The following is a 12,491-nucleotide window of genomic DNA, read 5'->3' as shown; positions in this document are numbered from 1 at the left end:
TTAAGTTTCATTCTTCAAAACAGTATCTGTATGCCCCCAACACACAAGCACACACACACACACACACACACACACACACACACACACACACACACACACACACACACACACACACACACACACACACACACACACACACCACACACACACACACACACACACACACACACACACACACACACACACACACACACACACACACACACACACACACACACACTCGTTTTGGGAAACTATTAGACTACATGAATATGATACTACATTGCAAAATCACTTTTCCAATCTTAAAAAAAATTGATTTTGTCTGTGCCCAATGCTCAAGAGACAATAAGACATATGCGCTTCCATTGAAACCATTTTTGTTGTTGTTGTGGGACTTCTGAAGGCAGAATAGCAGACGTAAATGAATAAATGATCAGAAACAGTATCACGTGTCGTGGTATCAACATGACATCATGGTGTGCGTACAGGCTTACCGTCGGTCTCGATCCAGTGTCTTCAGACTCTTTTCACACACAGGCTGCAGGAGATGATTGTGTTTCACAGGAAACTCACACTTGTTGAAGGGGACTTCATTAACAAGTCATTGTGGCTGACAGGAAGCAAGTACTGGATATGGGGGGGGTGTCTGTGGTGTGAATGCCAGGCACCATGTTTGGAGGAAACCCGGCACCATGCCTACAGCGAAGCATGGTGGTGGCAGCATCTTGTTGAAGGGGACTCCATTAACAAGTCACTGTGGCTGACATGAAGCAAGTACTGGATATGCAGGAAGGAAAAATGCAGAAGAAAGAGGAAAACCTGTGTGTGTGTGTGTGTGTGTGTGTGTGTGTGTGTGTGTGTGTGTGTGTGTGTGTGTGTGTGTGTGTGTGTGTGTGTGTGTGTGTGTGTGTGTGAAGCATGGTGGTGGCAGCTTCATACTGTGGGGATGTTTTTCAGCAGCAGGAACTGGGAGACTAGTCAGGATTGAGGGAAAGATGAATGTAGCAATGTACAGAGACATCCTGGATGAAAAGCTGCTACAGAGCGCTCTTGACCTCAGAATGGGGCGATGGTTCATCTTTCGCTAGGACAATGACCTTAAGCACACAGCCAAGATATCAAAGTCGTGGCTTCAGGACAACTCTGTGAATGTCCTTGAGTGACTCAGCCAGAGCCCAGACCTGAATCCAACTGAACATCTTTGGAGAGATCTGAAAATGGCTGTGCACCAACGCTCCCCATCCATCCTGATGTAGCTTGAGAGGTGCTGCAAAGAGGAATGGGCAAAACTGTCCAAAGATATGTCCACCAAGCTTGTGGCATCATATTCAAGAAGACTGGAGGCTGTAATTGCTGCCAAAGGCGCATCAACAAAGTATTTTGTAAAGGGTCTGAATACTTATGTGCATGTGATTTCTTATTTATTTTTATTTTGAATAAATTAGCAAAAATTTCAAGAATTGTTTTCATGTTGTCATTATGGGGTGTCGCTAGTAGAATTTTGAGGGGGAAAAATGAATTTCATGCATTTTGGAATAAGGCTGTAACATAAGAAAATGTAGAAAAAGTGAAGTGTTGTGAATATTTTCCAGATGCACGGCAAAAATGTTTCTGTAACCTTCCCCAGATTTGTGCCTCAGGACAATCCTGTCTCTGAGGTTTATAATTCCTTTGACTTCATTCTTGGTTTGTGCTCTGACATACACTATTAACTGTGGGACCTTATATGTGGACAGGTGTGTGTCTTTCCAAATCATGTACAATTAATTGAATTTACCACAGGTGGACTCCAATTAAGCTGTAGAAACATTTCAAGGATGATCAGTAGAAACAAAAGGCACCTGAGCTAAATTTTGAGCTTCATGGAAAAGGCTGTGAATACTTATGTATGTGAGATTTCTTAGTTTTTATTTTTAATAAATTTTCAAAAATCTCCCCCAATTTTTTCACATTGTCAGTATGTGGTATTGTGTGTAAAATATTCAGGAAAAATAAAATGAATCTGGAATTTGCAATAAAACTGTAACATAAAAAATGTGGGAAAGTGTAGCACTGTGCATACTTTCTGGGTGGACTGTGTGTGTGTATATATATATACTCAACAAAAATATAAACGCAACACTTTTGGTTTTGCTCCCATTTTGTATGAGATGAACTCAAAGATCTAAAACTTTTTCCACATACACAATATCACCATTTCCCTCAAATATTGTTCACAAACCAGTCGAAATCTGTGATAGTGAGCACTTCTCCTTTGCTGAGATAATCCATCCCACCTCACAGGTGTGCCATACCAAGATCCTGATTAGACACCATGATTAGTGCACAGGTGTGCCTTAGACTGCCCACAATAAAAGGCCACTCTGAAAGGTGCAGTTTTGTTTTATTGGGGGGGGATACCAGTCAGTATCTGGTGTGACCACCATTTGCCTCATGCAGTGCAACACATCTCCTTCGCATCATCCGTGAAGAGAACACCTCACCAACGTGCCAAACGGCAGCGAATGTGAGCATTTGCCCACTCAAATCGGTTACGACGACGAACTGGAGTCAGGTCGAGACCCCGATGAGGACGGCGAGCATGCAGATGAGCTTCCCTGAGACGGTTTCTGACAGTTTGTGCAGAAATTCTTTGGTTATGCAAACCGATTGTTCCAGCAACTGTCCGAGTGGCTGGTCTCAGACAATCTTGGAGGTGAACATGCTGGATGTGGAGGTCCTTGGCTGGTGTGGTTACACGTGGTCTGCGGTTGTGAGGCTGGTTGGATGTAGTGCCAAATTCTCTGAAACGCCTTTGGAGACGGCTTATGGTAGAGAAATGAACATTCAATACACGAGCAACAGCTCTGGTTGACATTCCTGCTGTCAGCATGCCAATTGCACGCTCCCTCAAATCTTGCGACATCTGTGGCATTGTGCTGTGTGATAAAACTGCATCTTTCAGAGTGGCCTTTTATTGTGGACAGTCTAAGGCACACTTGTGCACTACTCATGGTGTCTAATCAGCATCTTGATATGGCACACCTGTGAGGTGGGATGGATTATCTCAGCAAAGGAGAAGTGCTCACTATCACAGATTTAGACTGGTTTGTGAACAATATTTGAGAGAAATGGTGATATTGTATATGTGGAAAAAGTTTTAGATCTTTGAGTTCATCGCATACAAAATGGGAGCAAAACCAAAAGTGTTGTGTTTATGTCTGTCTGTCTGTCTGTCTGTCTGGGATAATCTCCCTAACTGTAATATGTAGCCCTAAAAATTATATATATTCTGAGTCCTCATGACAGTGGGAACAATCTGGTACCATTTTTTAAAAAGTTGAACTGAAAATTACCCCCAAAATAGCCATTTATGTAAGACCATACAGTGTTGTACCATGTGCTTTTCATGCTGCCACTTCTGTCTTTCTTTCTGTCTGTCCGGGATAAACTCCCAAACTATAATATGTAGCCCTAAAAGCTATATATATTCTGAAACCTCATGACATTGGGAAGAAACTCGTACCATATTTTTTAAAAAGCTGAACTGAAAATTACCCCCCAAATAGCCGGCTGTGGGTATGACCAGGCAGATTAAAATTTCCAGCCCTGTATATGTGTTGGCCATCTCTGTTTATTTAATACATTTCTACAGCACACTCAGCACAGCACAGCCACAGCACACTCAGCAAAACAACAACATGCTTAGGCTGAGACTGTGGGTATTACCAGGCAGATTCAAATTTCCAGCTCTGTATATGTGTTGGCCATCTCTGTTTATTTAATCTCTTCCTTCAGCTACTTTATGTTCTCAACTGTTAAGCACCTACACCTGACTGTCCGGTACAACCCAGTTTGCCTTCCTGTCTGAATATGTTTGTATAATATATGTTTGTAAAATTGCAATGTAAAAACAGTGAAATACACCACTACCTCAATTTTGATTCATTGATATTTACATTTACTGTTACCTACCTTTTGTGTGTAATTTTGTTATAAATTTGATTGTAAAACAAAGTCTGCATGAAGGACTTCAAACGTGTTTGTCTTTTAACCAAGTATTTCCACTTAGTTTGGGGAGTCCACCTCTTAGAGTTCTGCTGGACAAATGTTAGCCCATTAACTATTATATTTATAAGACATCAACATTACAAAAACAAATGTTGGGCAATTGTGTTGATTAAAATGATTGGCATTTGGCTTATGTCTAAAACAGGTTAACCCGGGCAGCTCCAGGTATAGTATATACATATGTCACAGTCCAAACTGGCTGGCTCAGGCAGATTTTAAATCCACCTCGGCTAGATTAAAAGTTTGATTTCACCTATACCACATTAAAATCTTTGTCTTCATGAATAATGATTTTAGTTTGGTCAAGACTGGTTTAAAATCCAAACTAAAACAAGCATGTGTACAAAGACTATGGGAGACACTGGTGGAGTAAAGATACACCGGGCAGATAGAACAAACACTTTTTAATGAATCGTTAGCATCAACTAATCTGACAGCCTATATTATTTTGGCTGTATTTGATGCAAATGTGGAAGAGAATGTAATACTTCATACACAAGTTAATAGAATTATTTAATTCATTTTCATGTTTATTTTTCATGCAGTCGGTGTGATAGTCCAAATTAAAGTCACTATTCATAAAGACTTCAAAGATTTTAATTTGATCTTGGCAAAATCAAAATTTTAATCTCATTGAGGGTGGATTTACAATCTGCCTGGATTTCAGTTTGGACACACACAGTTTAATTGATTTTAAAAATGCAATAAAAACTTCTCCAACTTCATTCACTCCTCATATACAGTGGGGTAAAAAGTATTTAGTCAGCCCCTGACTGTGCAAGTTTTCCTACTTAGAAAGATGAGAGAGGTTTGTAATTTTCAACATAGGTACACTTCAATTATGAGTGTACCTATGTTTTATATATATATACGAGGGCTGTCAATAAAGTTATGGTCCTTTTTATTTTTTTCAAAAACTATATGGATTTCATTTATATGTTTTTACGTCAGACATGCTTGAACCCTCGTGCGCATTTTCCACGCCTGTCGGTGACGTCATTCGCCTGTGAGCACTCCTTGTGGGAGGAGTCGTCCAGCCCCTCGTCGGAATTCCTTTGTCTGAGAAGTTGCTGAGAGACTGGCGCTTTGTTTGATCAAAATGTTTTCTAAACCTGTGAGACACATCGAAGTGGCCACGGTTCGAAAAATTAAGCTAGTTTTCAGTGAAAATTTTAACGGCTGATGAGAGATTTTGAGGTGATTCTGTCGCTTTAAGGACTTTTCACGGTGCGAGACGTCGCTCAGCGCTCTCAGGCGGCGTCATCACCCTGTTTCAAGCTGAAAACCTCCACATTTCAGGCTCTATTGATCCAGGACGTCGTGAGAGAACAGAGAAGTTTCAGAAGAAGTCGGTTTCAGCATTTTATCCGGATATTCCACTGTTAAAGGAGATTTTTTTAATGAAAGACATGCGGATGGATCCGCGCGTCGGGACGCAGCCGACGCGGTGCGGCGGCACAGGAAAAACACCTCCGTGTTGATAACCATTTGTAAAATCCAGGTGGCTTTTGATGGCTTTCAGTGGCGTGAGTATATGAGAAATTGTTTATCAGCTGGACATGTTCCAACTTGTCCTTAAGGCTTTCAACAGAGGTGTTTTTCCTGTGGCGGAGCGTTGCGGCGGCTGCGTCCTGCGTCTTTCATTAAAAAAATCTCCTTTAACAGTGGAATATCCGGATAAAATGCTGAAACCGACTTCTTCTGAAACTTCTCTGTTCTCTCACGACGTCCTGGATCAATAGAACCTGAAATGTGGAGGTTTTCAGCTTGAACAGGCTGATGACGCCGCCTGAGAGCGCTGAGCGACGTCTCGCACCGTGGGAAGTCCTTAAAGCGACAGAATCACCTCAAAATCTCTCATCAGCCGTTAAAATTTTCACTGAAAACCAGCTTAATTTTTTGAACCGTGTCCACTTCGATGTGTCTCACAGGTTTAGAAAAACATTTTGATCAAACAAAGCGCCAGTCTCTCAGCAACTTCTCAGACAAAGGAATTCCGACGAGGGGCTGGATGACTCCTCCCACAAGGAGTGCTCACAGGCGAATGACGTCACCGACAGGCGTGGAAAAACTCACGCATGCGCACGAGGGTTCAAGCATGTCTGACGTAAAAACATATGAATGAAATCCATATAGTTTTTGAAAAAAATAAAAAGGACCGTTACTTTATTGACAGTCCTCGTATATATATATGGAAACTGATCTCTTCTGTTTGTAGAGGGTAGAGCTATGCATCTGTTAGGAAACTTTTAACAGGTAGGTGCTCAACTGATTTTAAATTTTAAAAATGTTTGTCGCTGTTCATCTTTGTTTACTATGTTACCTATCGGACAAAAACGTATAGGAAGATAATTAGTCTGATAATGGTTTTTAAAGTTATCTAAAAAGATAATCTGATCATGAAAACATTATCTTCGATAATTATCTCTCATCCGAATATCAGAACTGTGCCCACCACTATATATATATATATATATATATATATATATATATATATATATATATATATATATATATATATATATATATATATATATATAGATAGATAAACCAAAGAATGTATAACTGCCTAAATTTGCATTGAACACCAAAAGCAAATCATTCATCCCCACTCCCTTGAGCCAACTGCATTTGACTTTGGACCTTAGTGTCAAGGTTGTGCATGAAAATTAATGGAAAACTACTATTTCCTGTATTAGTTGGCCTTTTTCCACTGCCATGAAATAGGGGGCCCATTGAAATGGGCTCCATGCATCCGTCCGTGGTTATCTGCTTATCTGCTTCATTTGTCACTGTGCCGTATCAGCATAATCTTTGGGGGACCTCAGCTGAGTATTGGCTTGTTCCATTTATCTATCATAACAGTCCCCAATGTTTATCTTAAACACCCTATCTCACAACAATACTTTTACGTTGTTTCCTTGCTCCTTGCTTTCCTCTTTTTTTTTTGTGTCAGTAACTCAACATGTTTAATTCCACATATGAAAATAAAAAGAGAACAGTCTCCCTGTTTAACATAGCTCTTGCAGTGAACGGGTTTGACTACAGTCTTTCCACATCTCACACTGGCTGAGGGCTTTTGGGGCTTGCTGTATTTATTTCAGTTCCACAGGATAGTGTTTCATTACTGTGACCCTCCTGGCCTTCATCCACTTGTTGTGGCTGAGCGAAGCAGATTCTTTTAACAGTCTCTTGTATTTGTGGGTTGTACAGTCCATACGGTTGACTCCTGCAATGCCTGATCTTGTTCCCTTTTGGTGTTTGACCAATGTAGCTCTGTGGCTCATTGCACTTTTGCAAGAGAACTGCTGGGTGCCATGTTCCTCTTTCTTTGTTTCACATAGTCACGTACTGTCCAGGGTGGCGTGTAGGAAGTTCTCTTTGGCAGTTGCAGTCGTGATGTTCCTTCATCTCAGCTGCTCTGTGAGCTGGGTGCTGCCCGTGTCCCCCTTTACCTGGGTCAGCTTTGCTTGGCAGTAGGGTGGTGACAGGTCAGTTCAGCAGGTGACGACAGTTTGTTCAATAGGTGTTGCTTTTATTTGCAGAAAAGCCATGTGGAGGTTACCTTTATTCTGGTGTGTTTTCTTCACAATGGATTTGATGTGTCACACATGTCTCTCAAAAAAATCTGTTGCTTTTGGGATAGTGGAGTGAACTAGTTATGTATCTTATTCCCAAATCTGCCACACATTTTTTGAAAGCTTTCCCCGTGTATTGTGGTCCGTTACCAGTCAGTATTCCTCCTGGACATTCGAATAGGGACATATACATCTTACAATTTTGACTGGACTAGGCATTTCATCCACAAGTGGATATTTTGAGTATCTGTCCACAGTCAGTTATTTTAGCAGGATCTGGTTTTATGTCACTAGCTCTACACGGGTTGCCAAAGAATTAGATGCTGGTCTACTTTATTGTGCATTTTTCGCTGTTGAACACCATACCTGCTTCAGCTGCTCGTTCCATCAGGTTGGTCAGGTCTCTGTTGTAATCTTCCTCATCTTTCCTGTACACTGCTATGTCACTGGCTATGCTGACCACAGCATGGAGCCCCTCGAGGATCTGGCCCATCTTGGCCTGAACGAGATCTTGAGATACACTCAGTCCAAATACCAGACTTTTCCAGCAATATCTACTAAATGGAGTGTGACAAGTTGTTTGGAGTTGACAGTCTTGGTCAAGATGTATTGCCCAGTGTCCTGCTTTTGCCTCAAGCTTGTTGAATATCTTTGCGATTGGAAACTTTGGATTCAGTTCCTCGACAGTGGCTTTTTTGTGTTGGCATATTTTCAGACTGGAGTTCAGCTTCTGCAGTTCTTGGCATATCTGTAAAGATCCAGCTTTCTATGTGTTATATGCCAGGCTGGATCACCAACCAGTGTGTTCTTCTCCTTTTCGAAGTATGTTTTGGGTCACATGTTTGTTCAACTCCTCTTGAGGGCCCCTTCACACATAACACAAAACTGGGTGAAAGAAGCAGAAACCGGCCGAAAATCCGCAAACAAAAAATGAAATAGGGAACTGCAAAACATTGCACCTGCGATGACACACTCCACAAGCCATTTGTGTGTGTGTGGGGGGGGGGGGGGGGGGCGGGGGTTCGGGACAATTACACCCATGTGTTGCTAGGTTATGCCACACTCGTGTTGCACTTAGACAGTTTCCAGACACTGCAAATGTGGTCAGCTGCTCTCTACTCTCATGCTGGGAGCACGAATAGCCACGCCTTTTCTAAGTGCCCAGTGAGAAGTGTTAGATGTTCGTACGTGGCACCTGGAATTTGGCCGACACCTGCCGAGAGGGGTGTTGAACGGGCACTTGCTGTCTTTCGGCCTCTGGTGTGCGTGAATGGTTGTGGCCAGTGGCGGTCCTAGAGTGATTTACTCCCCTGGCGAAACCCCCTGCATGCCCCCCCCCGCGCACACTAACGTGGCCACCACCTCCGCCCCACCACCTGTGAAAACACTAACTTCGTCCAGAACACCCACAATCCCACAAATTAACTCACAACTATTTTCAAGAACAAATTTCCAGTTTTAATGTCTACTGCAATAACAAACACAAAGATAAACAATAATTACTTCAATAAAGTTTTTGAACATAAAAAAACAAAAGACTCAGTGACTTCACATTACAACTATGTACAGTACAGGTGTTTAAGAAAGCACAACTACACTACAGCACCACCCGATGGTCAAAATATTGCACAAGTGATTCAGTTTTACCAACAGAGTGCACTTTGCATTATCATAGAGTACCATTCACCATAATGAACAAGACTTAAACCTCCATTAAAGTCGCACCATATAAATAACAAAAGAGGTTAAACAATCTGTATATTACAGAATACCATGAAGTGAAAAAAATGTACAAAAAACCTTATACATTAAAGTGGCAAAAATGGTAAAGTGCAATCATGTATCATAAATAAATGAACTAATGACAGAGGTAAATTATATACCCATTACTGTACACATAAGAAGAAATAACAAACACTATTTTGTATCATAAGTAACAGGAAGCAACAAGTGAAGAGGTTAACACTCTTTAAAGGCAAAAATGGCAAACCACAATAATTTGTCATAAATAACAAGAAGTGCAAAAGAAGTAAGAGGAAAACAGTCTATATACAAAAGTTTACAGGAGGGCATCATAACTGTTTGCCACAGTGCTCACTATCTGTGATGTGAAATTCCATTTAGTAGGAGCATTTCTGGGCAACCTTGAGCAGCCTGCAGACTCAAGAAAAGACATCCTCTGTGGATTTTGAGAAAAATGTGGCAAACCCAGAGAGTGATGCAAAAAATATTCTGCACTCAGATAAGCATTTAGCCCCCTGAGACAGAACCAGATTCAGTCTGTGTGCATAGCAATGCACAAACATTGCACTGCGGGCTGTTGCTTTAACTTTGGCCTGCAAACCATTGAGAGCTGAAGCCATGACAGCAGCCATGGCTTCTTCGTAAGGAAGACTATCAAATGGATTCGCCAAAATCCGGCCCACAACATTCAAATTGTCTGCCATTATGTGCAGCTTGCTACCTAGCTAGCTCGCTAGCTGGGACTGGCGCGAGGCTAGTGTGAAGTTTGTCCGCCTGTGAGCGCTTTGTGACGATGGAGGAGCTCAGCAGCACCCGCTGCTCGGTAGGGACAGAAACTGTGATAGAAGTCAGTCTCCAAACACAAGCAGCTACAAAAAAAAACACACCAGAAATAGAAGCTCGATTTGTCGCTAGTCGTTTTTAACAAAGAAAATGCCGCTAAGAGGATTAGGAAAGTCTCCGGTTCAACTCAGAACAGAATGAAAATTAAAAAATGCTCCCACGGATGTTTACACCAAAAGATCGCTGATTCGCTCATTTCGCTGTCAATCAAAAAGGGATTCAGCCTCAGACAGATCATCCAATCATCATGCAGAAGCTGAGCGTCCGGGCCAGCCGAGGCCAGCCCACTGCCCCATAGACCCCCAGACACGCTGAGCGTCCGATGGGCGGGTCAAAGCCAACCATTTATCCAATGACTCATCTCGTTTCGCTGCAGTCTTTGCTTCGCTGTTGAACTCAGCGTCCACACTGTTTAAAGCACCGTGACGCTGCGGGAATACATAAATCAATACATACCTTTTTCCTTTGCTCGTTTCTCCTCTTATTCTTTCTTTTTCTTTCGAAATTGGGCACCTGATGGCTTTGATCGTTTCCTATCCATGATTATGTCTTACTCCGTTTCGATCACCTCCTCGTCCAAACATTAAATGATTCCCCCCTCCCCCTGCATAAACTCTGCACTGTGCAGCGTTGCTCAGCTAACGCGAGAGGTGAGACTGTCGCTGAACCATTTCAACTTGACCAATTGACCACCACGACCACCGTAATCTTGGGAATTCCTTCGGTTCATCATACACAACACAGAATCAAACATAATGGGAATGTAGAGAATTTCGAAACCTTTATTTGAAATATTATACAATAATAGAGCAGAGCATGATGACAGATGATGTGATCTGAGGACAGTGGATTGTACAGGTGCCAGATGCGCGCCTCCCACCAAGGGACGGGGGGAGGGGGGAAGATGGGGGCGCCGCTCTGCTGTAACGTAACCACGAACCCCCGTCAGGACAACCCCACCCCCACCCCGTTTTTTTTTTTTTTTTGGACAGGTTTTTTTTTTGACCGTTTTTTTCTTCTGTTTCTTGTTATGGACCTTTGCTTTTGTTGCCTTCTATTCTTTCTACAGCATCTTGCCCAATGTCCCTTAGCACATTTGTTGTATGCAGGGCATTGAGGTGGTTTGTGACTTGTGCTGCAGTTCTGGCATGTTCACCATCTGTGTATTGTATGCACTTTTTCAGAGCTGGATAGCCAAAGCTAGTTTAGTTGATCATTTCCTGCTGCTAAAGCTTAATATTTCTGTCCTTCTTTTAGCACATCTGCTAAGGAGTTGCCTTGAGGTTTGACATACAGGTCATTTCTCCGAGCATCATGTGGAGAGCTAGCAATTATAAGCTCAATTAGATGTTCATTTAGCTCCTTGTTGGTGAATTGGCATTTCAGTATTAAGCTTTAACTGTCCATCATACAAATTCCACAGACTGTTGGTTTTTTTCTTGTCTTCCTCACTGAGTCCTCTAGCATTCAGTATTTTTTAGCTCTTCATCTCCAACACCACAGCAGATTTTCCTAGCTTGCTAAGCTTCATCCTCCATTTCATGATCTTCTAAGTAAAGACACATCTTCTGTCTGAACAGTGACATAGTCTCACTCAGGTCTGGATCGGACCAGCTCATCATTGGTAAATGGGGCACCATTTCGCCCTTTTTGTATATTTACTGACGTCTTTGTACACTTATGTCTTGTTTCTATCAAGTGGTCCACGTCAGTGTGGCACAGATTAGTATGGTTTAGAATGGTTAAGCATGGCTTGGCTTGCATTTCCACTGACAGCAGTACCCTTTGGTAAGTGGAACATGGGTGACATTGGCATGCAAGTCATTGAGAGTGCGTAAGTTGTTGCGTGGCCCAGCCCCGTCCACACGGAAGTGGATTTATACAATCTATGGTGTAGGCGCATCATAAGTTTTGTATTTTATTGCTGTTTTGTCCTAACAGTCGAAAATACTTTTATTTTATTCTTTAATTTGTCTTGGAGGATTAATGGCATTTATCTTCTTTGTGAGCAGAATTCTATAGAGACGACAGATACTGTGGTAAATGCTGGCATGAATAAATGAAGCGCTTGTTGGTTGGACATAGTGCTAGCATCCATTGGTTCAAGCTGAGAAATGCACCCAGAGCAGACAAACACCAAGGGACTTCCTTAAAAACACTGTGTTTATTCAATAATTTTCACAATCAGGAAAATAAAGTATTTCCAGATGTCATCTTCCAAAACAATCATGTCTTATGTGGATAACAGCTTTCATCGGGCTGGGATGATGAATCCGGTTTAAAAGACACAACAGG

At 41.9% G+C, this 12,491-nt stretch overlaps 2 long non-coding RNA genes across 2 annotated transcripts in view; one reads left to right on the top strand and one right to left on the bottom strand.

Annotated features, from left to right (window-relative positions):
• Nucleotides 1–9,101, bottom strand: part of LOC117527248 — a 14,895-nt gene extending 5,794 nt beyond the window's left edge. The window contains exons 1-2 of the long non-coding RNA XR_004565476.1: nt 9,089–9,101; nt 7,167–7,170 (exon numbers count right to left, since the gene is read on the bottom strand). This is a non-coding gene — a long non-coding RNA (uncharacterized LOC117527248). The remainder of the gene's footprint in view (nt 1–7,166; nt 7,171–9,088) is intronic.
• Nucleotides 7,422–12,491, top strand: LOC117527249. Its single transcript, XR_004565477.1, has 2 exons — nt 7,422–7,523; nt 12,385–12,491. It is a non-coding gene; the product is annotated as an uncharacterized LOC117527249 (long non-coding RNA).

Source organism: Thalassophryne amazonica, chromosome 16 (genome assembly GCF_902500255.1).
Source record: "Thalassophryne amazonica chromosome 16, fThaAma1.1, whole genome shotgun sequence".
Classification (NCBI taxonomy): Eukaryota; Metazoa; Chordata; class Actinopteri; order Batrachoidiformes; family Batrachoididae; genus Thalassophryne; species Thalassophryne amazonica.
This window is presented reverse-complemented; position numbering and strand designations above follow the sequence as displayed.